The sequence below is a fragment of the Rattus norvegicus genome, chromosome 6 (genome assembly GCF_021556685.1).
Source record: "Rattus norvegicus strain SHRSP/BbbUtx chromosome 6, alternate assembly SHRSP_T2T, whole genome shotgun sequence".
NCBI classification, from domain to species: Eukaryota; Metazoa; Chordata; class Mammalia; order Rodentia; family Muridae; genus Rattus; species Rattus norvegicus.
Genome location: NC_141539.1, coordinates 129,806,800 through 129,832,803, shown reverse-complemented (window position 1 = coordinate 129,832,803; position 26,004 = coordinate 129,806,800). Strand labels below are relative to the sequence as shown.

Genomic DNA, 26,004 nt, shown 5'->3' with positions numbered 1-26,004 from the left:
GCCAGCCAGTCCTTTCTGTGGGAACCGCTGGTCTGACCTGTTTCCTCCCTATGTCTTTTTTTTTTTCTTTTTTTCGGAGCTGGGGACCGAACCCAGGGCCTTCCGCTTGCTAGGCAAGTGCTCTACCGCTGAGCTAAATCCCCAACCCCTCCTCCCTGTGTCTTAAAGCCTTAGGTGAGCTACCAGGGAGCAAGGAGGGGCAGGTTCTTTGTAAGGTGCAGCGTTCTGACCACTAGAGGGTTTGGCTGCCTGTCTTCCTCTGCCCTGGTGTTTGAGGTCAGGCCTTCAGATGCTTGCAGAAGGAGTTGGCCACAGCAGGAATTGCTAGCCTTGTGGAGGTCTCAGACAAACTTCACCTACTTTGCCTCTGGCTTAGGGTGAAAAGAAACCTGTCTATGTCATTAACAAAGGGGTCAGCTTCCTTTCCCAAGCTCTGTGTGCTGGCCTAGCTTGTTGTTCCAGATTTCACGTCCTGCCTTATCCCACCGCACGCACGCACGCACGCACGCACGCACGCACGCACGCGCTGACTGCATCATTGGCTCTACCTAGTTCTCAGGGCTGTCAGAGAATCCCCTCTGTGGCTCTCATCCCTGGCCCTAGTACCCAAGCGCAGGGTCCTCTGCTCCCATTAGGGGTGGTGAGGAAGAAGGGGCCTGATGGAGGGAATGGAGTAAGTTTCCCAGGTTTGCAGATGATGTTCCTAACCCCAGGAATGTTCCACGGTCCTCGCTCCCAACAGAAGAACCATGTGCCCCAAAAGATGGGAGCTGAGAATAGGGAAGTGAGATTCGAGGGTTAATATTAGACCTTCTGGAGTTGTGACTGCCCCAAGTCCCGTTTTTCTCATTAACGAGATGAGGACTGTGCTGTGTGCTCGAATTTTAGGTAACAAGTCACAGAAGCACAGAGTCCGAAGGAACTACTTAGACTTCAAGGAAGAGAGGAGGGATGGTGGTACTGGCTGGGGCAGCTGCTGACTGTGGAGACAGGACAGCTGGGGCCTGCACTTGACTTTCTCTGTGTTTGATCTGACACCTCATTTGGTGTATGGATTTGCCCCCCAAGTTCAGCTATCACTGCTTCAGCTGTGGCAGAGGCTTCTGGGTTCAAGGCTCCCAGGGAAGCAGCTCATTAACCCCTCCTGGGTCGAGTGTCCTCAGAGCTAGTGTGTGGCCTAGAATGTGGCACCAGAGTGCCCGTAAGGCACCCTACAGCCTGGGCAGCCTAGTAGGCAGGGAGCAAACAGGAGACCCAAGGAAGGGACTGTGAACACACGCCGTCTCGGTTAAAGTTGGAGACAGAGCTGATGAGAGCGTTTGGCCAGCTGCCCAGCTCCCCTCCTCACTTCCCGCTCCCCTTTAAGTACTGCAAGCTATTTGAAAGTGAAGACTAATTTGAATTAATGAGGTCTTGTTAAAATATTATGAAGACTTGAGCAGGCAATTATTCTCCGAACCCTGTGTTTCCCATGGCACCTGCTGGACCCGTGGCAAAGAACAAACTGTCTTTCTCCATCTGTGTCCTTCACCCACCTCTCAGAGAACGCTTGAAACCTGTTTGTGGTGGTGGTGGTGGTGGTGGTGGTGGTGGTGGTGGTGGTGGTGGTTTTTTGTACTGGGGATAGACACAGGGTCTTGTAAATGCTAGAAGGTGCTCTACCGCTAAGCCACATCACCAGCCCCAAATCCGTTCTTCATACGGGAGAAAATGGGAGAAGGAACCAAGCGGCAATGGAGATCCCCCTTTCGAGCAGGTGCCTGGGCGATCGTTAGACTTGGATGGACCGAGCATGCGCGAACCATCTGGTTGTTCTAGCTGTAGCTCTGTTACTTCCCTAATTCTAGAGTAGCTTCATCTCAATGTGAAACGGATGGAATCTTTGCAGCAGCCAGCCCTGTGTTGTATGTGGTCCAAAAAGAATCCACTGGGTGGCATGCAAGGCTCTCTCACCAGTGTCCCCATCCAGCTGTGTCTGTCCCTCCTTCCCCACACCTACCAGGAATATAGGCTAACGGAGGACGTACATGCCACCACACTTCCTGCTCTCTCTGGAGATGGCACAGTCTTTGGGGAGGCTTCCTCGTCCCCAAGGGGACCTTTGGACCCCCTCTAGGCTTCAAACCCCTGCTCCCACCTCACCTTGGAAGCACCAGAGGCTCCTGTGTGCGATTCCTCTTGTGTCCATTGACATCCCTCCCCCATCTGCAAATTTCCCTGCCTAGCGTGGCCCATGTGTGACTCAGCCTGGTTTTTTTTTTTTTTTTTTTTTTTTTTTGGTTCTTTTTTTCGGAGCTGGGGACCGAACCCAGGGCCTTGCGCTTCCTAGGTAAGCGCTCTACCACTGAGCTAAATCCCCAGCCCCTCAGCCTGGTTTTTAAGTGAGTAGATTGAGGGGCCTCCTGCTGGGAGTCGCCTGGGGCTCCTTCTGATCATTGCTTGTATAGTTCTAGGCTCAGTGGGTCTGAGAGAGTCGGAGGTAGAACAGGAGGCCCTCCCTCACGGGTGTGGCAGGAGCAGGAGGACTGTCCCAGCAGACTCATTCCCCCATGGGGACACCATGTGCCACAGTGCGCACAGAGGTGCTGGGAGTGAGTCTGAGTGTTTAGTGCTATCCTGCCAAAGCCATCTGCTGCTGTTGCCTCCTCTGAGAGTCTTTGTTGCTAACGAAACAGATCACTGGGGCCCTCCAAGCCTTCATAAACCCGACCCAGCTGTGGGCTTTTGAGAATAGAGCGGGGTTTCTGGTGGAGCCAGCAGCTCTATGATGCTCTTCCTGACTGGGTCCAAGCGGGTTCTTGGGGTCTTGGTTGGAGGCTATCCATGGGGAGCACAAATGGAGGGATGTCACTTCCTTTAGCAGGTATGCCCAACTTTATGATGTTGGAAGTGGCCTTGGTTGGCATTTTCAGTGTTCTTACTTAAGGAGCTGTGTGACTTTTGTTGCAAAACAAACAAAGCAAAACCAACCTCAATATTTTAAATAGATTTATAGTTTTGTGTTGTGCTACACTCACAGCTATTCCAGAGCACATGTGGCCCGTGGCTTGTGGGTTGACCATACCTGCTAACCATTGCCTATGTGGTCACTGTGTGTCCTAATGATGAAGAATATTGCTGAGGGGTCAGGGAGATGGCTCAGGGTTTAAGAGCACTTTCTGCTCTTGCAGAGGAGCCAAGCTTGGTTCTCAGCGTCCATATCAAGAGGCTCACAACCTCTGCTAACTCCAGCTCCATGGGATCTTGCGCCCTCTTCTGGCCCCCTCAGGCACCTGCAAGCATGTGGTACACATAAATATAGGCGCACACACAGATATATGTGTGTATGTGTATATATATATATATATATATATATATATATATGTATATATGTATATTCCTCAAGACTAGGGAGATAACTCAGTCATTAAAGTGCTTAAAGACCTGAGTTTGATCCCCTAAAACTCATGTTAATTAAAAAAAAATTAAGCAACCAATACAGGTATGGCGTATACCTGTAATCCTGATTTTGTGGATTGTCGGGGCAGAGACAGGAGGCTTCCTGGGGCTCAGTGGCCAGCCAGTCTAGGTGAATGGGTAAGTTAGTGGGAACTCCTGATTTAGACATGTAAGGTAGAAAGCAATTGGAAATGACACAGGACACTGACCTCTGTCCTCCACACACGTGTACAGATGTGCACACACATGAGCGCATGCACATACAGAATATTGCTCTAGTCTCTGTTCTGCCCACCTGTAGCTGTACGTCCACAGGTAAGATTTGTGTAAAGAGAGGCCAGGGTCATAATGCCTTATAAGGTTAAGAGTTAGTGTTAAAGGAATTGGCTTGGTGACACTTAGCAAAAGACCCCCACTTCTGCTGTGATATGACATTTGCATCTAAAAGTTACCGCAGAGAGATGAGAATGGCCAGAACAGCTGGGGCAGAACACTCAAAAATGTCCTCAGTGGTATGAGGTTTTCTTTTTTTTTTTTTTAACTTTTTTATTGGGTCTTTGTGAATTTCACACCATGCACCCCAATTGTCTCCCCTTGAACCCACCCTCCACCCTTGCAATGCACCCAACAGAGCAAAAGAAAAAAATCTCGTCGTGGGAGCTGTAGTGCGTCAGTGTCCACAGTCTATCCCTTTGTGCACACTTCTTCGCTTGCAAATCTTCATGCAATGAGTTCTTGGTCGGGTGCAAGGCCTCTGGCTTCTGTTGCACTATCAACACAGGAGCCTTGCTGGGACTCCTCTCAGATAGCCTGTTGTTGCCCTGTGTCGTAGAGATCCTGTAGTTTTGGATCTGTAGAACTAGGCCCTCTGACAGTGGTACAATTCTGAAAGAAAGAGAGAGAGAGAGAGAGAGGGAGAGAGAGAGGGAGAGAGAGAGAGAGAGAGAGAGAGAGAGAAAGGGAAGGAGGAAGGAAGGATAGAAAAGGAAAGAGAAAGCCACCCAGTTTTACACCTGCTAAGTGGTTAAGGAATCTATAAATACTAAGATAAACAGGACACTTGGCCATAAAAGAGCTTTGGCTGTGGGCCTGGAAGGTGTGGCACAGAGCCAGGGGACCTCTGCACTAGAAACGGGCACGGCAGGCTCCCAGCCCTGGAGGCTGCAAGTCTGAGATAAAGATGTTGTCAGGATCTGCTGAGCTCGCTCGCTCTCTCTCTCTCTCTCTCTCTCTCTCTCTTTCTTTCTTTCTCCCTCTCTCTTTCTTTCTCTCTCTCTCTCTCTCTGACGGCTGTGTCCTCGCCTCCTCTCTGTACAGGGGTCCTGTATGGCCTGACATCTCTCTGTGACCATGTTCCCCATTTTAGGTCACTAGTCACATTGGCTTCAAGTCACCTGTAGACTTTTCTGTCTTTAACCACCTTGTTCAAGGCCCTGTATCCACATACAGTTCTGTCTGAGGCTTCAGCTTCTAGACTTGTTCTTCTCAGATGTTGATGCATAGGGATCATAATACACAGCGAACCCCAAGGTGGCTGATGGGTGTTTGAGGTAGCGCACTCGTGTGTGTGTGTGTGTGTGTGTGTCTGTCTGTCTGTCTGTCTGTCTGTCTGTGTATGTGTCTGTGTGTGTATGTGTCTCTGTGTATGTGTGTGTATGCATGTGTGTCTCTGTGTGTGTATGTTCATGTGTGTGTGTCTCTGTGTGTATATGTGTGTGTATGCGCGTGTGTCTCTGTGTGTGTATGTGTTTGCGTGTGTGTGTGTGTGTGTGTGAGCTGCAGCCAGCCAAGTGCAGCTTTCTGAACACACCCAATGTTTTACTTTTAATGTATTACTAGCAGATTTAAATTTACATGGTGAGAACTAAAGGAAGATGAAAGGCATCCACACTGAAACGAAACTCATTGACAATGGCCAAGTGTGTAGAAATACCTAAAGCCAGAGCAGCACGCTTTCAAGAGCATCACTGGTCTGAACAGGAAATGCACCCATAACTGAATCTGAACCTCATCCTAACAGAACAAAGTCAGGAATTGACTGTATCTCCTAAATGCTTCTTATAGGCAGAAATGTGCTTTCACCAGTGCCTAGTGTGTGCTGTGCTGAAGTCAGTGCCTCTGGGACACTGGAGGCAAACTTGTTTCTGATGAACCTGTCTCGGTCGACTGTTAGAGCTACACAGTGTGTGCTGGGCACTGCTCAGACTTCAGGAGACCAGGAGTCACGCCCATGTGTTTCACTCTGAGAAGGAAAGGACAGTTGTGACAGTCACCCGTCACATGGATGGGCACAAAAGCTCCGGCCCAAGACTTATGTGACAGTGGTACTGGGAAGGGGGTTTCCAGGCCCTCTTATGACACTGAGCCAGAGGTATGATGTCATCATGCAGATTCCCAGGTTCATCTCGTAGTATGGCTTCGGGTCTTGCCCAGGCCTGGGCCTCGGGTAGCTGTATTAATTCTCAGCCAGGTCATTCTCAGATGTAGCAAGGCAAGGCTAGGTGAGAACTGTCCTCTGGTTCCCAGCTACCAGTGAGCATCCCATCCACCCTTGTCATGGTGGTGGGCGAAATATATGAAATGACATTTCTTTTTTTTTTTTTTTTTTGGTTCTTTTTTTCGGAGCTGGGGACCGAACCCAGGGCCTTGCGCTTCCTAGGTAAGCGCTCTACCACTGAGCTAAATCCCCAGCCCCTGAAATGACATTTCTGAAGGAAGAGCTGTCACCTCCAAGCTGACCTCAGCCCACAGACTGAGTCGCAGGGATTGGACAGAGTGTTCAGGCCGTGGAGTTAAACTGTGTGCACTCTTGCTCCCTAGTGGCAAGTCTTGGGTAGGTCCCAGCCTGGAGAGGTGGAAACTGTGGCTTCCATTTTTCAGATGTTCCAAGGCACCCATGAGGTCCCACATGGAAAGCACGTCAGTCAGGGCAGCGGCGAGCCCCTTCCTCAGCTCCTTTCTTCTCTCTAGTGGTTGTGGCTCCTGTAGGTGTGCTACCTGGGAAGGTTTGTGTCCAGGGATTGGGCTGGAGTTAGCAGTCTGTTCTGCTTCAGAACAATCTCCACACACGACCCTCATTTTTGACCCAACTGAGAGGTTCCTGGCATCAGCCTCAACTAACGCTTTTAGAATGACTGAAAGTTCCATCTCTCACTGCCGTGATTCGTCTTAGGAAAGGGAGAGAGAATTCCATCCAGTCAAAGCGATTGCATGGAGCAGAGGCAGGGAGGATCCCAAGAGAGGTCTGCAGTGTCTTCCTAATGAGGCAGGTGCACTGCACTTCCGCCCTTAGCACAGAGTACCAGCAGCCGGGGAGGCTCACTGGAGGTTATTATCAGGGCATTGCCTCTAAGGCTTGCTTGACAGACGGACTGACAGCCACTCCAAGCCCACCAGGACTATGACGCAAAGCCTCCATCCTCCGTCACATAGTTGATCTTTCTGGAATGGCCAGTGGCCTTGTAGCATCCAGTGTGATTAGCCACCCAAAGCAGGGACTTCTCATTGGATGCGACTCAGATCAGCCAGGGTGGAGTCCCAGCTTCTCTTTGAGAAATACCCACTTCTTCACCACCGAGATATGTTGAAGGCACAGCCTTTGGTTGGATGGTGGCTACACAGGCAATGGCTAGGCCCAGAGCTGGGCCAGTCGCTCTCCATATTCAGCTGTTTGCTGTTATGAGCCCTTTTGTAGGCACCATTTTTCATTCTGTCCCTATGACTATTCCCTGATGCTCAGGGCTATCATTAGCCCTTCAGGGACTATGAGGGGAAGCAACCTGCCAACCATCACAGAGCCAGCCAGGGGTGGTAGCCAGGCCACCCGGTTCCAGAATGCCCGCTCTTTTGACCCCTTTCTCACACCTGCCTGATTTGCTTGTTAAACTTTAAAAAACATTAATTAGTAGCCGCTGTACGTCAGATGGCCTGCTCAGCACCCCTGGAGTTCCTTTGGTAATTTCCGGTCCCTCCGAGAAGGAGGGACCACCCTCAGTCCACAGGTCTTGGGTCTCATGGCCACCGTAGGCCAGAGCTTGAAGGAAGAGAAATGTTGCCAGAGAACAGGCTGGAGGGAAGTTATTTTTCAATCAAGTTGGGCTTTGCTTTGCTAATCCTTCTCCTCTGCTGGGACCAAGGGCAGACAGCTCTTCCCAGCATGGGGACAGCCTTGGCCCTGAGATTGGGACCTCCCCCCCCCCAACAATCTGACAATAAACAGAAGAATGTGTCTCAAAAGACACCCAGCTGCTCCTAATGAAACTAAGGGCTGAAAAGTGGAGAGAGAAACTGTCAGCCAGGAAAAGCACAGGATCCTCTGGGCGACACCAATCCCTCCAACAACTGGGAATCTGTCCAAGACCTTTCGAATAGAATTCTTCCCTGTGTGGGCCTAAGTGCTAAATCCCGTTTCCAGGTCCGAGCCTCAGTTTCTTCATACGTGATGTGGGGATCGTAACACACACCTCAGGGCTGGGGATATAGCTTAGTGGTAAAGTGTTTGCCTAATATGTGTGAGGCTCTAGGTTCAATTCCCATCACTATAGAACAAAGAAATACATGTGCATATGGTGTGCTTAAAATACCCACACATGCCTTCACAGTACACACAGCTTAAATACACGTCTGGGTTCCATATCTGAGGCTCTTAAAGAATTTGAAGTTTACATTCAAGGTCCTCTTTATTATAGATGAGTTCTGTTTATGAAAATGAAGATATTCCAAACCAAAGAAGCCTGGAGCAAATGTGCTTTAGAGTGTAAAGACTGAGCAGGGATTGGCTCGGGGGCAAAGTCCTTGATACTGTCAGTATGAGAACCTAAGCTCAATCCATCAGAACGCACATTTTATAAAAAACAACAGGTATGATAGTGTGGTTGTCGTCCCTGTGTTAGGGTGGAGAAAGGCTATCCTCGGGTCCTCACTGGCCAGCCAGCCTGACCATATTGGTGAGTCCAAGATAGAAAGTAAGAGACTGGGCTGGAGAGATGGCTCAGAAGTTAAGAGCACTGACTGATCTTCCAGAGGACCTGAGTTCAAATCCTGGCAACCACATGGTAGCTCAAACCATCTGTAATAGGATTTGGCGCCCTCTTCTGGTGTGTCTGAAGACCGCAAGAGTGTACTCATATAAATAAATAATTCTTTTTAAAAAAGTGAGAGACTTGTCTTAAAAAAAACAACAAAACAAAACAAAACAAACAAAAAAAAACAACCCCACCAAAAACAAGGTAAATAATCATCTGAGGCACAACACTTGATGTTGACCCCTGGCTGCCACACATGTGCACAGATGCATGTACAACAATGCACAAGCGTGTATACACACATAAACACATGTACCAATGCGCACATATTATACACACACACATATATACATATGCATGTGCATCAATGCACAAATATATACACACATACACATAAACACATATTACACACATAGATAAATACACGTGTATCATGCACAAACATGTATACCCACATACACAATTCATATGTACCAATGCAAAAACATATATATATATATATATGCTCATGTACAAATGCACACACGTATACAGACATACACATATGCACCAATGCACACACATGTATACATACATATACATATATACTCATTTTTAAAAAGATTGAAAAGCCTCCTTGAGCAAGTCCCGTTTTACTCTATTTTACTGGGGTGACTGTGAGAATACTCGAGTCATTTCCTCAATGGAGCAATGAGCTTTCATCTACAAAATGACCATCAAACGCAGTTGTAAAGTTTTTAAAAATGCAAGATGGCGGAAGTGTTTTATTATACCCTCTGAAAGCTAAGATGACATTGTCTGTGGCCTTCGCCTCCTTTCCTGACATGAGATCAGCTCATTGTGTATACCGAATGCACAAGCCTCCCCACATGGCAAGCAGCAAGTAACACTCAGGAATCTAGAGGTCAGGGTGACGTTTGGTTTCAGGGGGTCCCTTGAACAGATTTCCTGTGCTGTCTCTGAGGAATAGCCTCTAATGCCTTTTCAAGGTCTCCCAGTCCTTGCCACCTCTCCTGGTGCCTGTTCTTGCTATTCCACCGCCACCTGCTTATCCCTGTACAAACCTTGGTCATGGCTGAGAGTTGCTGGCTTAGCCCCCTGTTTCTTGAGGCCCCAAGCAATATCCAGGATTTATGAGTGCTGTATATGAGGGACCCTTCCTTCCTTCCTTCCTTCCTTCCTTCCTTCCTTCCTTCCTTCCTTCCTTTGCTTTCAAGGCTGGAGACAAGCTATCTGGTGTAAGAGGTGATCTGTAGCATTTTAGAACCTGGGTGGCTCCCCACCCCTGGGCTGTCCAGGATTTGTCATTGTTTGTATGTGGTTTTCAGCTCAATATTTGCCAAAGCTGCTGACATTTTGAGCAGAATGTAGTTGTGGGCACTTAAAAAGAGAAACAACATTCCTGACAGCCTGTTGCCTGTGCCTGACCTGCTGAGTCATCGTGTCTTGCTTTGCTTCACTCTTACTTTGTGAGAGGAGAAAAATAGCCGGTGTGAGAATTTCACAAACGATAAAGGGTTGGAGAAATGTAAGGGCCCGTGGGCATATATGCATCAAAATGCTTATGACTGGACCATTAGTAGCAACAAGGTACACTGGTGTAAATATCCAGCCATAAGGACACACGGTTGATTTGGGCTCTGTTCTTAGACACAAATGATGAACTTGTAATGTCGGCAGGAGTCTCTCTTGTGTCAGGATGGCGTCCAGTTGTCAAGTTACAAAGCCCAGCGGCTTCTTCAGAGAGTGATGATCTCGTGGGGCAGAGCCCACAGATGAACAGCCTGGGGCCAGTGCTGGCACATAGTAGGGCTGCAGAGGGGCTAGCTGCTTTCTTCTTGGTCATCCTTAGCCATCGCTGCTGGGTTTTCTGTCTTCTGAGTTCTACTCTAGGAAGGCCAGGGCTAGATGGAAAGACGTGCAGTTTTCTCAGCGCTCTCGGTAAAGAACATTCCGGAAGCTCCATGCCTCCATTTGCACTTTCACTTTATCGGCCGAACTTTGTCCTGTGTTCAGTCCTGCAAGGGAGGCTGGGAAATGCTTTAAAAACTGAGAAGATTGCAGACGCAAAGTTGGAATTCTGTTAGGAACAGGAAGGAGATGGCCACGGGTATTAGGACAGCCACAGCCCACCCCATCAGCTCCCCAGCATCTTGGGTAACCCTCTTTCCCCTCTGCTCAGACCTGATTGTTTCTCCCCGGAGAGAACAACAGAAGGTTTCTCTCTGGGGTTGCAGCCAGGGCTAAGCACAGCTCACTAGAGAGCACGCGCCAGCTTCCTGCTACGTTGGAATGTGCCTGGTTTTTCAGGATTACACACTTGATTAAAAGCTGAGGTCATTTGCCGAGCTTCAAGGTCAAAGAAAGTTCCAGGGCAACCATAACACAGTCACAAAGAGGCACCAAGACCAACCGTTCAGGAAGGGTAAGAGAAAGACCTGGGGTGGAGGATCCCGCTCTCTGCATATGTGACATGTGATATGTGACAACAGAGTAGTAAAAATAAGGAACAGATCAAGGGAAGTATGGAAGGGGTTAAGTTGGCCTGTAATTCCCCCAATTTTTTTTCCTGAAGTTTTCTAGTGTAGATATCTAACAATTTTACAAACAGAAAGATTCTTCCTGTCAGATGTATATATGAATAATATTTCTCCACGGGTGGTCTGGTCTCGGGGACAAACCAATTATTTACACAAGGGTGAGCGAATAGAAACTATTAATTATTCATTTATTTGCTGCCTCATGCATGCAAGACAAGTGCTGTACTAGCAAGCTTCATCCCCAGGCTCCCCCTTATGTCATATTTTGAGTTTGGGTCTCCTAAATTGCTCGGGCAGGCTCTCCTAGTAGCTGAGACGAGAAACCTGTCTACCAGGCCTGGCTCAGTAATTACTTTTAAATACAAATTGAAATTTATACCAAATAGATACACACACACACACACACACACACACACACACACACACACACACACACACAAAATGAAGTACTCAGGCAGCAAGCTTGCAACAAAAGTCAAGTGTCCCTCCCCCAGGCCTCTCTCCCATAAAAATCTCTAAGGAAAACATCTGACCTATGACAGCATCTGAGCCTTGGACCTGTGACTCTTGCCTTGCAGAATTGGCTGAAATAGTTGGAATAGCTGGTAACATGGGGAACTGGAAACCAACACCTCTTGCAGAGGGACCTATCAACCTGACTGGCAGGTAGCTCTCTGCTGGGTGTGATGACCTAGTTTGGAAGGACTTGGATAGTTTTGACTCAGTGGAGCTGGAGAGGGGCTGTGAGGCAGGAAGTGTTGCATAATGAATGGTTAAAGATGTGAGCTTTGGGGCCCAACTGGTTTCAGAAGCCGGTTCTGTCATTCACTAAATGGGTGACCTTGTTTCTCCCTGCCTCGGCTAGCACAGTTTTTAAAGTGGTGACCAGAATAGTCCTGTTAAGGGCTCTTTACTGTGGCTTTAACTTTTGTTGCTTGATTTAAATTCCCTAATGTTGACACTGCATATCCTAGGTATTTGTTTTAGCTTCAAGCCTTTGCAGACAATTGCTCATTTTGGGTTGACTTGAGTGGGGATCTGGTAAGGACCACACACTGCAGGCCTCTTTGTTATTCCTATCCCAGCCGCATGAAGTTTACTGGTTGAAGACTAGAATGGTTCTCATCGTAATCTGCCAAAACCCTATAGTGGATGGCATAGTCAAGCTAAAAAGCTGCCGTTACTCTCATACTAGGGTCCCTTCGAACCCGAGGGCGGGGGAGGATGAGGTCACGGTGGTGGTGGTGGGGGGAGTGGGGAAGGAGGAACAGGGTAGGGGCAATAGAACAGAAACAGGATCTGTTTGCAGGCTTCTCATGGTCCCTTCCCTCTTCCTTTCCCCTCCTTGCATCCGTCTTGGTCCTTCTGCTCTGTAGCCCATAGGACGGTAAGTGGCCTCCACCCCACCTGTTTAGCCCAGGGATCAGCCAGATTGAACCAGACTGAAACTACCATTCTGTCTGAATTCCCTAGGTGGTCTCAGGCTTAATCTTGGTCGTGATGACACCTGTCTCCTGGATTAGCCAGCTTAGTGAAGAAGAACGCAGTGGGGATCCCAGAAATGAGCCCAAAGTACACCAGAGCCTCAGCAACCCACTGCCAAAAACAAATGCTAGCGTAGGAAGCTGCTTCAAGTACAACACTGCTTCAAGGCAGGGCATCCTTTCCACAGGAGGACAGCCATCTATTGGTGATCTGTGCACAGACTCTAGAGCCTGGCTGCTGTTGCAGAGGGATTCTGTGCCAGCCCTCCCTCAGGCTGGGTGAGGAAGAATCCCTTCACGGTAGCTCAGCAACTAGGATAGCACCATAGAGGCCCTCAGTGCTAGGTCAGTTGAGGATCTTCAGACGCCCACCGACTTGGGCCACGTGAGGCGTGTGGTGGCTCACACCTACCATTCTAACACCCTGGGGGTTAAGACAGCAAGACTGTCGTGAGTTTGAGGCCAGCCTGGGCTACGTAGTGTAATCAAGGCTGGCTTTGGTTATAGAGTATGACTGTCTCAAGATATCAATATGTAGCAGTAGAGGAAGACGGGGAGGAGGAGGGACCGGGGAGTCACAGCAGCTACCGAGCCAGGCCCAGCACCAGCTCCTGTCTTCCTTGGGCTCTCCCTGAGATTGTTACCCGAACCACCTAGAAGCGGTGTGAGCTGTGCGCCTCCGCCCAGGGAACAGAACCTGAGAAGACCTCTTTCCAGAAAGGAAGGCGCTATGGCCTGTGGACCTTGGCTTCTGTTTCGGGGCCGCCTCTAGTGGGGCAGCCCTGTCTTGTGCTAATTAATGTAAAATCTTGTCGTCCCAGCTGGAGGAGAATGTGAAGCTGCCCCCCCTTCCCGTCGCAGTTTGTGGTCTTTATGTTCACACTTCTCTCCTTGTGGGCAGAAACTGTAAATGGGAAGAACTGTGTTCTTCTCTTTGAAGTGAATATAGACAGCTTACCATCCTCGTCTGTGCTGCCTGCACCGCCCCCTCCCCTCCCCCTCCAGACCTGCTGTCCTAGATACAAACTTGTCCCAGTGTGCCTGGCACTTCCCCAGTTTTAGCACCTAACACCCTGCTGGGATACCCTTAGTCCTGTGCGGGGGACGGGCACAGCAGGTCACCCTCGTGCCTGTGCAAGAACCTTGGTATTTGAGAGGGACTTGTGGATCTCATTAAAGACAGATGGGCTTTAAAATGCAAATCAAGGGCATGTGTATGTTCATGTAAACGCAGGTTGTGTGTTTAATCTCCATTTTGAAGTGTGACTGGCACGCAGAGGTCACACTGATTCTCGCCCTTGGGTCTTGGAGCTCTGCTCCTGATTGACAGCTCAGGACAGCCTTTCTTCTAGGACTGCACTAACCCTGGGGTGATGCAGGCCCTTCTGGAAGATCCCATACTGACATACTCGTTCTGAACAGGGGCTCAAGCAGTCTGGGCGCGGTACCCTTCCTAGAGAGGGTGACAGACTAGACTGCCATCCTTCCAGCTGAGACTCGGTGACCCTGCTCACAGGGGAACTTATCCGAGGTTGCACAGGTATGGCTCCTGTCTTCCTCACACCAAAAAGGATGAGCATGAACATCCTTTTTCACCCCATGTGGGACCATAGCTCTCCTCTTCCCAGAGGGTTCCAGAGCTCACTGCCCTTTGTGGGTCTGCTCTCTCTCAATCTTGTAGGGCGGGGTAGTGGTGTCTAGAAACGGCGTGCTTTCTGCCTGACTCCATCCTGTTGGCCAGAACTCAACCATGTGACTCCACCCACCTGTACAGGAGGCTGGGAAGTGGGATGTGTCCCACAGGGAAAGGGAGAATAGCTCACAGAGTAGCCTTTGTCACCACATAGGCTATCAGTCATCCACTTTGCACTCTTAAGGATCCAGTGCAAGCGACTCCCCAATCAGTGAACCTCTCTCCAATTTCCAAAGCAAGATTCTGTAAGGACGCTGTGTTTTATATAGAAATATCTGGCCTCAAATGAACTTGGTGTGAGTGGAGTTACAGAAGTGTGTGTGTGTGTGTGTGTGTGTGTGTGTTTGTGTGTGTGTGTGTATGCACATGCATATGACTGACTGTGTGTGGACACACATGTGTGTACATGTATGTAGCTGTGTGTACATGTGTGTATGTGTTTGAGTGTCTGTGTGAATGTGTATGTATGTGTGTGTGCTTATGTGTATGTGTGTGTGCACATGCATGTGACTGTGGACACACATGTGTGTACATGTATGTAGCTATGTGTGTGTATGTGAGTACGTGTTTGAGTGTCAGTGTGAATGTATGTGTACACATTTGGGTGTATGTTTGGGCACACACATGTGTATGTGTACATGTATGTGACTGTGTGGAGACACATATGTGTACATGCATGTGGCTATGTGTGTGTATGTGTATGTATGTGTGTGTGCTTGAGCACACACATGTGTATGCATGTGTGTGTGAATGAGCACATGTGAATAGCACATGTATGAAAGTTAGAGGGCAGCTTCAGGCATTGGGCTTTCTCTGTACCTTGTTTGAGGCAGGGTTTTCCTGTTTCCTGCTGCCTGTGGCAGATTAGCAGGCCTGTAGACTTCTAGGAAATCTACTTTGCCTCTCATCTCCTTTTGGGAGCACTGGGGTTACAGACTCGTAACTGGCCTTACATAGGAGCTGGGGATTTGAACTCAGGCCCTCATGTATGTGTGGCATGCACTTTGCCACTAAGCCATTTCGTCTGCCCTATAATTTTTCGCAAGGTTTATCAGGACTTTAAATGTACTGGTTATAAACACACACCGGCAGGGGGCTACTCCATGTGTCCTGAACTTACTAAGAGGAGTTTCCTACTCTGTAGAATATAGTTTGGAAAACACCAATCTAGAAGTTTCTCATTTTTATGGGAACATTGGTTTGAAAAAAATTTTTTGCCTAAGTTTGTGGTTTCACCAAGTTTAGTCCTTTGGTGGATCATGGTGCCAGAGGCCCAAAGATGAGTCTTCATGGGAGGTGAATGAGGAACCTGTTGCTGTGGCAGAATACCTGAAAAAAATCATCCGAAAAGTGAAGCCGGGATCCACAGAGGTCCATGGTGTGGGTCCGTCATGATGCTTTCTTTGTACCCGTCGGGAGGCAGAATTTCACAGCAGGATAATATGATAGAGAAAAGCCACCCACCCTGTGATGGCCAGAAAGCAAAAGGAAAGAGAAGAGGGTTGAGGTTCTAGATTACTTCTCAAGAACCTGGCCAAGCAGGCCCCGCTTCCTTCTAAAGGGCCCGCCTCCCCTCAGTGGCATCATCAGCTGACACCAAGCTTTCAACACACGTGTTTTGGGTGGACAAAGAAAACCAAACCATAGTGTTCCCTGTCTCTTCCCTCTTTCCTTCCTTGCACCTTCCACCCCATATGCTTCCCTCCCCCCTCCTCCCTCTCCCTCCTCCCTCTCCCTCCTCCCCCTCCTCCCCCTCCTCCTCCCTCTCTCTCCCCCTCCTCCCTCTCCCTCCTCCCCCTCCTCCCACTCCTCCCCCTCCTCCCTCTCCCTCCTCCCTCTCCCTCCTCCCCCTCCTCCTCCCTCTCCCTCCTTCCTCTCCCTCCTCCCCCTCCTCCTCCCTCTCCTCTTCCCCCTCCTCCCCCTCTCTCCTCCCCCTCCTCTTCTTCCTCCCCCTCTTCATTCACTCTTTTGAGAAAGGGTCTCTCTCACCCTGTGGCCTTCCATCTGTGACCCTCCTGCCTCAGCATCCCGGGTGCCGGCCTCACAAAAGTGAGCCGATGTTCCCAGCCAGTCTCTCTTTTTAAACCTGGCAAAGAGAGCCTATGAGGATGGGTGGGGTCCACATCTTCTTGTGTAAGGTCGAGCGTAGCCTCCAGCGTCTGCTCCCTACACGAGTCTATAAAAGACTGTACCGTACCATAAGTGTCTTCCTGGGTCATAGCTGGACACTTTGGGGCAGCCTGCCTGTCCTGGGCCTGTCGCCCAGGCCTGCCCATCTGGCTGAATGTAAAATCCTTGTTTGTCTGCTTACAGTTTTATGGCTGGCTGGCGGCACTGGCCATAAATCAAGGTGGTTTGAGGGTTAATGTTGAGCTTAGACAGAATCACTCTCAGGGAAAACTGGAGCAGGTTTTTTTTTTTTTTTTTTTTTTTTGAGTCACAGGCACTGGTCCTATATACATATATAGCTTAAAATTTAATTTGGTGTGTAATTGGGACTAGCTCTTTGGAGCCCTGGGTTATGTGTTTTGGAGCAGCTGAGAAACAGGGGCGAGGCAGGGCAGGACATGGTATGTTAATTGGTGGCCTCTGGGACCTGAGAGAGAACAGGATCTAAGTCCCCAGTTAGAATGAGCTTGGCAGTTTTATTTGAGTCTGAGGGCGCATGTACACAGAGACCACTGGTTTGCACCAGCCGGAGCAGGCTATTCTCTGCTCTGTTGCTTGTGGACACGGTCCCCGGCATGCCGGAGGGACGGAAGATAGAAGGTAGTGGGCATCCTGAGAGAGGGCATGTGAGCTTGCCTGTAAGGGCTTGCCTGCACCCCTGCCTGTAGTGTTTCTGTGCTGCTTGGCCTGTGGTCCCAAGGAGGGTTTCACATTTTATTACCAGTCTCGATAAAAGGGACTTGGGTCAAAGCAAATATTCATGGAGGAAAAAACAAAGGAAATTAAACGAAAAATCATGACTGGCGAGTAACCACACAGAGGCCCGGCTTTAATACTGCCAGAGACATTGGAGGAAGTGGTCCCCAAGCGTCGGAACCGAAGGACGTTGGCCTGGTATTCCCAAAGCCTGGCCTCTCTCCTGTTTAAAAAGAAATTGCCGTTTAATTTGTTTCTGAGTTTTATTTCTCAAGTGAACCAGCATGGGGCCCTGTAATGAGGTTGTGTTTCTGGGAGGTGTTGAAAGACGGGAAAGAGGAGGGAAACCACCGAGCGAGGCCGAGGCCGGGTCTCATCTGGAGCTGGTATGGGCTCTCGAGGAGCCGGCAAGTAGAGAACAGGAAAGGAGGTAGAGCTACTCATCAGGGCTGATGCTCTCGTGCTGCAATGGACACGAGCTAGCATTGTGCGAAACTGCGGTCCTCAGGAAACCAGGCAAGGGGCCCAAGAGAGGGAAGCAAACTGGAGCCAAGAAATTGTGTTTGGAGTGAATCAGGAATAGCCCTGGGGACAAGAGGGTGTGAGCATCTCAGGTCTCTGATGCAATCGTGCATCGGTATCTAGGGGAGTTGGTTCCAGGAGCCCCATGGGTATCAAAGTACTTAGACACCCAAGTCCCTTGTGTGAGGTGGTCTAGTGTTCCCACAGGATAAATGCATCCTTTGTTCTTTGATCATCTCTAGCTGGCTTCTAGAACTTAGCACCTTATACGAGGGGTTTATATCTGCAGTCGTTTTGCTGTATTGTCGCGGAGACACGAAAAAGGGTGGATGGGATTTAAAAAAAATATCTATTTTTCAAATGTGATTGAATTCAAGAATGCAGAAACAGAAAACTGACTGTGTGTACATTTAGGTAAGAGATTTCTAGTCCAGGGAGCATCAGAGAAAACGTGGTGATTGTCTCTGACAGGGAAAATCTCTGTCTGAGCCAGCTTTCTGCACTGGATAAAGCGATTTGTGGCAAACTGTGGCTAGGTGCATTAGTAGGCACAGCCACATCCCATCACCCTGCCTTCCCTGACCTTTCAGACACTGAAGATGACCAGAGATCTCGACTCCCAAATCACCCTCCCACAAGCTCTCCAACACTCTACCCCTAGCTGCCAACTCAGTTTATAAAAATGACTGTGGACTCATGAGGATAGCTGAAGGAAGGCCAACCCTAACGACTGCTCCGGTCTTAGCCTGATGCTGCCAGGCGGGGTACTGACGAGTCCATTTACTTGAATGTGTTGGTGCACCTGACATGCCTAGAAGTATCATTTCCCAGCAGCCCTAGGAAGGAAACATTGTCACTATAGACAACAGCCTCTAATTGTCCAAGGTGGCCCACAGCAGCAACATTGTATGTTTGCAACACTTATGGTGTGCCAGGCCTTTTACTAAGGTCTGGGAGTCTGGGATCCCATTCAGGTTTTGCCCTAACTGGTCTATCCCTGCTTGCTTGCAACCCTCCCCCTCCTTACGTAACAAGGGGCTTCATTGCCAGGATCCTGTGAAGCCCGCAGTGGTGTTGTAAGGACACACAGCGCTAAGGCATTTGATGCTTCCAACTTCGTGAAGTAAGTTTTATGGTCCTATTGCACTGACTGGGAAACAGAGGCCATGGGACTGATCTGACTTCATGCAAGGTCATTTGGTCTCTTTCCACACTCACTGAAATGCATCTGTGCTGCAAAGGAGTCAATCTGAGATGTCCCCTCAGACCACTACCCCATCCAGGGCTTGCTCCTTCAGCACTGCTGACATTATGGGCCCAGCAAGTGTATGTTGGGGAGGTTGTCCTGGGCATCATGGGATACTGAGCAGCCCTTGGCCCTGAGAGATGCCAGCAGTGTGCTCTCAGTTGTGAGAATCAAAATGACCCCCAGACATTGCCATGTGTTCCTAGGTGTAGTCACCTTGGTTGATCATAGTGACACACCCGAAGGATTCTAAACCTTATCGGATGCTCCCCTCTCCCCCCGTGGGCATGGCTGAGGGGCACCGTCAGAGGGGAGAGCTGGGGCACTGGGACCAAGCTTGGTGAGGAGCTGGTGCCCTGTCGGTTTTGTGTGTACCAGACCTTCCAGAAGTGTGGAGGCAGAGGTGAGTGAGGTGATTCTAAGCCCTCTCCGCTGCTTTTCTCATTGAATTGGCAAAGTAGTCATGGCACATCAGCTGCCTCGGCCTCCCAGTCCTTGTCTGTGACCTGGGTAGTTCCAGGCTAGATTTATAGAACATGTGGACTTGTAGATGAGAATGCTACCATCCAGGAGTCACGGCCTCCATCACCAGCTACCTTTAACAAAAAATTTCCCCAATACTAGTGACAGGGCAGGCTCCACAATCACGTCTCTGGTCCTCTGTAGCAGCCTCTGTGACAGGGGGAAAACTGGTTCGAATCTTCCAAGTGGTGCTAAGGTCCTCCCTCTGGATTCTGTCCTGCGCCAGCTCCATCCAGTTCCCTCAGCTACCTCCATTTAGGCCGCTCAGGACATAGGGTGGAGCAAGGACTTTATAGCCAGTGCCCTCGTCTCCAGCCCAGAAACCTCTCAGGGACTGTGACTCCTCCCTGTCACGGGAATTAAACAATAAAGACAGTGCATCATCAGGAGAGCTCAGGGCAGAATGAGAAAGTGACCCAGAATGAGAAAGTGACCCTTGCCCGGTGCTTCCAAGCCCTCTCTGCTGCTTTTCTCTCATTGAGTTGGCTTAAATGATAATTAACCCTGAGTTTATGGACCCGAGGAGCCACAGGGGGCTGCCGGCCATGACCCCTCCGGCAAACTTCTATCTCCAAAAATATTTGCACGACCATCCGTAATAGTAGCAAAATTATAGGTATGAAGGGGCAACGAAAATAATTTTGTGGTTGGGGGGTTGCCGCAACACGAGGAACAGTATTGAAGGGTAGCAGCATTAGGATGGTTGAGAACCACTACCTTAGGGGCCGTGGTAAAACTTACCAGGCTCTAAACTTCCGGGACTTCTCCACCAGCCTAGCATACCTGTTAGCATTCTCTGCATCCCCTAAAGACCAAGAAATCTCCCCCCCCCCAAGATGCAGGGTCTCTCACCACGGAGCGGGTAAGGTGCAGATTCCCATGTCCCTTCTTCAAAGCACAAGCCCGAAGGTCTCGAACAGGGTTTGGGGACGTAACTCAGTTGACAGACTGCCTGCCAAGCATGCATGAAATCCTGGGTCCCGTCTCTAGCATCACGGATATCAGGTGAAGCAGTGAAAGCCCTGTTCCTCAGTTCAAGGTTATCCTGAGCTACATAAGGAGGTCGAGGGCAATTGGGGATCTGTAAGAATCCTGTCTCAAAAAGAAAAAAGGTCTTAGGCTAGAGAAATGGCCTTTATGAGTACCTGCTGCTCTTACAGACTGGTTTCCAATACCCAAGTCAGGTGACTCCATGGCCAACTCTGACTCCAGGGTACCCTCTTCTGAGCTCCACAAGCACCCACGTGTACTATGCATTTAAAAAAATGATGTCTTTTAAAAAAGTTTTGAATGGAGCTCAGAAACGAACATCTTGGCCATCATTCTGGGGGATCTGTCACTGAGCATAGGCGGTATTTTGAGCAACTGAGTCATGCCTGATCACACGGATCACGTGGGAATTATTTGAGTGAGGATTTGTGTCACCTGTGTGTGCACACGGCATGCTTCCATGCATGTTTTCTCTGGGCACGATGAAGTTTGAAGAGATTTTAATTTCCTCTGTACTTTTTAAGCTTTGTGATGATGGTATAATTTCAATCATATAAATTTTAAAGTAAGCACCAAAGCCATCAGACTTCACCCCTGGGCTGGGAAGAGCAGAAATATTGCAGAGAAAATACCAGATTTGAAGTAAAATTTGGAGTAGACCACAAGTTTGAAGGAACCCCTTTGTTTTAATTATTTCTTTTATTTTTTGAGATTAATGAAATTACATCGTTTTCCCTTCCCTTCCCCCTCCGAGCCTTCTCATATACCCTTCTTGCTTTCTTTCAAGTTCATAGCCTTTTTTCTCATTAATTGTTGTTGTATACATATATTTACACACACACACACACACACACACACACACACACACACACACACACAGGGAGGTAGGTGGGGGGGAAGATGTTTCTAAATACATAAAACAACTGTCCTTCGGTCTATATAATTTTACTCCCGTGTGTGTTCAGGGTTGAACATTTAGCATTGGACAACCGACTGCTGTTCTCTTCCCTGAGGAAAACTATTTCTCCCCTTCTGGGCTTTTCTTTGAGTGTCTGTAATTCTTTGTGTAGGGTTCAGGCCTTCTGTGTTCCTCTTATTCCCCACCCCAGCCCCGGCCCCTGCCCCATGAGATGAGACTCAATGAGTGTAGCTTCTCCATTCCTAGGAGACACAATGTAACAGCAAACTCCCTGATCCTGGGATCCTCAGGCTCCTACAACCTTCCTGCCCCTTCTTCAGCAGTGAGCCCCTGAGCCCTAGGTGCAGGAGTGTTTTGGAGATGAACCATTGGAACTGGCACCACAGCTCTGCATTTTGATTGGTTGTGGCTTTCTGCAATGATCTCCATCAATGGCCAAGAGGGGTTTCCTTGGTTAGGGTAAGGACTGCACTGATATCTGAAGGAATCTGTTTTAACTCCCAGAATGTGTCCCTTTCTCAGAGGCTTCCAGCTCGTACGACTGCCTATCCCTAGGGGCCTGAAGAAATGGGAAATGACCCACCTTAAAGCCAGAGGCAGAAATGCACCTGGGAATTGGGGCCTGTGGCCTTGAGCTAGACAGCAGGGCCTCCCCTGTCTCCTGACCCTCCTTTGCCCAATCTTTGGGGTCCTGGGCCTGGTGTTCTCCCTCCACCACCACCACCACCACCCCTGCCTGGTTTTCCTGTACCCCCACTGGCCAGGTAGAGCTGGGATGGCAATTTTACAGTGTTGTTATTACTTCGTTGCTGCCCGCACGGGGCCTCACAGCCACTCTGTGAGCTGGCCAGACCTCACCAGGGAAACTGTTTCCTACACCTTTACAACGTGAGAGGAAAAAAGGGGCCGTTGGATTTATGGAAACTATATAAAGTTTATGGAGTCTTGGCAGGCCAGAAGTAGGAATGCTTGCAGAAGGGGCGGGGGGGCACATTTGGAAATTGAGACAGCCATGCGGGGCAATGAGCCTCTGTCGAGACACTAGACAAAAATCTCTGAGTTCAGGGTGTGCCGTGTGAGCCTGGGGCCGGGGAACCTGGCCTGGAGACAGAAGCTGTCAGGGTCGGCGCGGTCTCGGGGTGACCTCATGCACTCCCATAGCGTGCTTCTGGGGTGGACAGGGCTGGCCTCATTCTGTAGAGTGCGAACCTCATTGCTTGAAGGTTGTGAGGTGACACAAAGCAGTTGTGCTGAGCTTCCCTAAGACTCTTCCGTGCATTGAATGATGTGTCCAGCTTAAAGCACTGACAAGAAGCTCTACTTACCTTTTTCAGTTTGGAGCTTGTCTGATATTTGGGATCATGTCTGACCATCCCCTGCTAACTAACCATCACTGTACCGTACCCCTCCTGTAAAGGATGATTTACCCTCAGGTTTTCCCAGAGGCGTTAGTGGGTATTTTCTGAATCAGATCAGGATTTGAATATGCAACCTTTGCTGCCAGGAGTCCAGTGTCCTGGTTGTGCCATAGGACCCTAGAAGAGTACTGAACGGAGTACAAAGTCAGCTGTCCCCATCTCTGTCATCCTGGGCACTTTTAATCCATTATCCCTTTCATTTGTACCTCGTGGTAGCTTTGTTTCTCCTTCCTACTTGTCTGTGAATTCTTGGAGCGCAGATTCTGTTAATGCTTAATTCTTCATTGCTGGTTTTGCCCACAGAGCCTGGCATCACTCCAGTGTCTAGTAATCCTTATATAAATATCAGCTGGGAGTGTGGATGGGTGAGCGGATGGATGGATGGATGGATGGATGGATGGATGGATGGATGGATTGATGGATGGGCACATAGATGGTTGAATGGGTAAGTGGATGCCATGTGTGGCAGGTGGGTGGAAGGTGGATAGACAGGTGGAGGAATGGTATAGTCGATGGTAGGAAATACATTGAATGGCTGGCTGAGGAGTTGAGGACGGTATGGATTGCTGGGTGGATGGGTGGATGGGTAGATGTGTAGAGCAGGTGTAGACCAACAGATACTCACATCCATATTTGCACCACCGTGGGCAGTTAAGCTGTGAGTTCCCTCTCAGCCTCCTTACTAAATGCTTTTCTGTTTCAGGAGCTAGACTTTGCTCTTTCTGAGGCCAGCAATCCTCTCTCTCTCTCTCTCTCTCTCTCTCTCTCTCTCTCTCTCTCTGTGTGTGTGTGTGTGTGTGTGTGTAAATACTTTACAACCCCCATAAACTTGTTTAAAGACAGGTAGGGGTGAAAGTATAAACTCGGGTAGCCTTTGGGGAGGGCAGTTTGGAAGTGGCTATTAAAATTTTAAATGTGCCTACCAGTAAGACCCAGCAGCCCCTCTCTGAGCTGTCAAGGATGAGAAATGCCTCCACGGGCTTGTGCATAGCGCTGTGTGCTGGGGTGCTAGTGCAAGGCTGCTCATTGGTGTGTCACTCCTAATGGTGGCAGACTTAAAGTCGTCACAGCGTCCACTGAGCAGGGGAAACTCTCAGCCACCAAAGGGAACATGGTAGATCTGTGTCCAGAGGTGGCACTTGAGATGGGACACTCCAGCATCCAGGAGTCCCTGGGACTCAACCATCTCAGCAAGTGTCTCCTTGTCCTAACTCTTCAGTCAACATTTCCCATCTCTCTCCAGGAAGCACAGCCTGCTGGGATTACATCTTTCAATCTCATGCCTGCTTGTCAGTGACCTTCCTTAGGAAAGGAGACGAAGGCAGGGTGGGAGGAAGCAGTTACAAGCATAATTACTGTCTGCTACCTCTTCAATTAAACAGCACAAAAGGCACAATATTAAAATCTGATTTATAGGTGCCACTATCTGCCTAACAGTGTGGCCAGGAGCCAAGAAAGCACTGTAGTCATTATGGAAAAGCAAAGCCTTCTTTCTCCGGCAGCAGACAAATTGGCTCTCGTTTTCTCCTTGCTAAAGGACAACAAATGAAACTTCTGTTGGCCTCTACAGCATGGTCTTCCACTGTAACGAAACCCAGAACTTAGTAATCTAGGAATAACTTAGGAGTGGTCTGCCTCAGCACCTCAGGGAAGTTTCCTGAGAGGCATGGTGGCTGGACACAGAGGTGGCATCAAGATATAGACTCTGACGGTATAGCCCTCAGAGGAACACCATCTAGTCTTTGATGGGCCTGGGAGAGCTAAGACCACAGTGCTTAGGAGGGAGGGGAAGGAAGCTTGGGGATTTAGCTCCCAGTATATGTGTGTGTGTGTGTGTGTGTGTGTGTGTGTGTGTGTGTGTGTGTGTGTGTGTGTATAGATATGTTCCTACCCAGCTGTGCACATGTGGAGGCCAGCGGCGGTCAGCTGTCTTCCTCTTTTGATGTCTACCCTATTGTTCGAAGCAAGGTCTGTCATTGAACTTGAGGCTTGCTGTGTCCTCTAGACTGGCCCGCTGGGAGCCCCTAGGATCTGCCTTCCCCTGATTCCCCAGGCCAGCATCACAAACATACACTGTTGCACCTAGTTTTGACACGGGCACCGGGGAATTGAACTCAGGTCTTCTTGCTTACAGAGGACATATTTTACACACTAAGCCATCTCTCCAGGCCCTGCTCCGTGAATTTCTTCCAAGTCCCTGTTGCAGTTACAGGTTATCGTTGGGAGAGCTGGAATCGAACCTACACTTCCCATCTCCAGGGTGATAGCCATCTTCAGTGGGATAGACCACAGGGGAGTCCCTGCTCTCCTTCTTTTCCACTGGAAAGGCCCCTGGGTGCCTTCTGAATCCTGTTCTGTTTATATTTAGCACAGTTTCTCCTTAGCAAGGGTGTTGGCTAGCTTACAGCTTTTATAAACGCGTGAACAGAGCCAGCCCAGAACGTAACTGATAGATGTCGGTGCCCTGTTCAATGGGCTCCTCTTACTAAGAAGCTCAGTGGGGAGTGCTGTCCTCTGCAAGAAGAGACCCATGGTTTAGGGCTGTCCACTCACCACAGCTAGGCAGCAGGAGCCTGCAGAATCTTTCATTCTTGACTTTAAAGATGAGAGCTACAAAGCTGGGCATGGAGACCCATCCATACAATCAACCCCAGAGCTGTGGAGGCCGAGGCAGGAGGATCCTGGGTTGGAAGCCGTCCTAGACAATGTAGCAAGACCCTCACTCAAAAACACCTGCCAAGAGAAACGACTGTATTGCCCATGATGTGCAGGACCCCAGGTTCCCTCTGCCAACCTGGGAGTGGGCCCCTCGTTCTCAGCTTGCTGAGCACAAGTGGGAGTAGGAGAAAGGCCTGAATACAGGAGCTGGAAAGTAACCGGAAGGCTGACCCTAAGACTGGGAGATTATTTCTCCAATACCCTGCACATCTCAAAGCTCCCATCCCAATTCCTGACATCGGCTCCATCCCGCCTGTCCTGCCTCTCTGGAGGTACTCAGGATTACTGATGCACTCTACGATGTGCGGCCTTACCTGGGTTCTAGGCATCCTAATGCTGTTGTGGCCAGGGCTTTAGCCACAGAACCATCTCACCATCCCATGGCCCTGTACCTCTGCCTTAGGCAGCTGTGAGACCCACTGCCTTGTGTGACCTTTGTACTTCCCACCAGAGCATATTTGTCTTACTGCCAGCCAGGCGATCGGCCACTCACAGTCACTCTAAATTCATGAGGTGCTTAGAAGCCCACGTTTGGGCTGGAACACTGGGATGGTGCTACATAAGCCTCTGGTGGTCCTCTTCTGAGAAGAGTTCTGCCTTCTCACGCTGGGGACGCTGGGGACCC

At 49.4% G+C, this 26,004-nt stretch overlaps 1 protein-coding gene across 4 annotated transcripts in view; it reads left to right on the top strand.

Moving 5' to 3' along the window:
* Clmn (calmin) overlaps positions 1–26,004 on the top strand; it is a 100,272-nt gene that overhangs the window by 32,277 nt on the left and 41,991 nt on the right.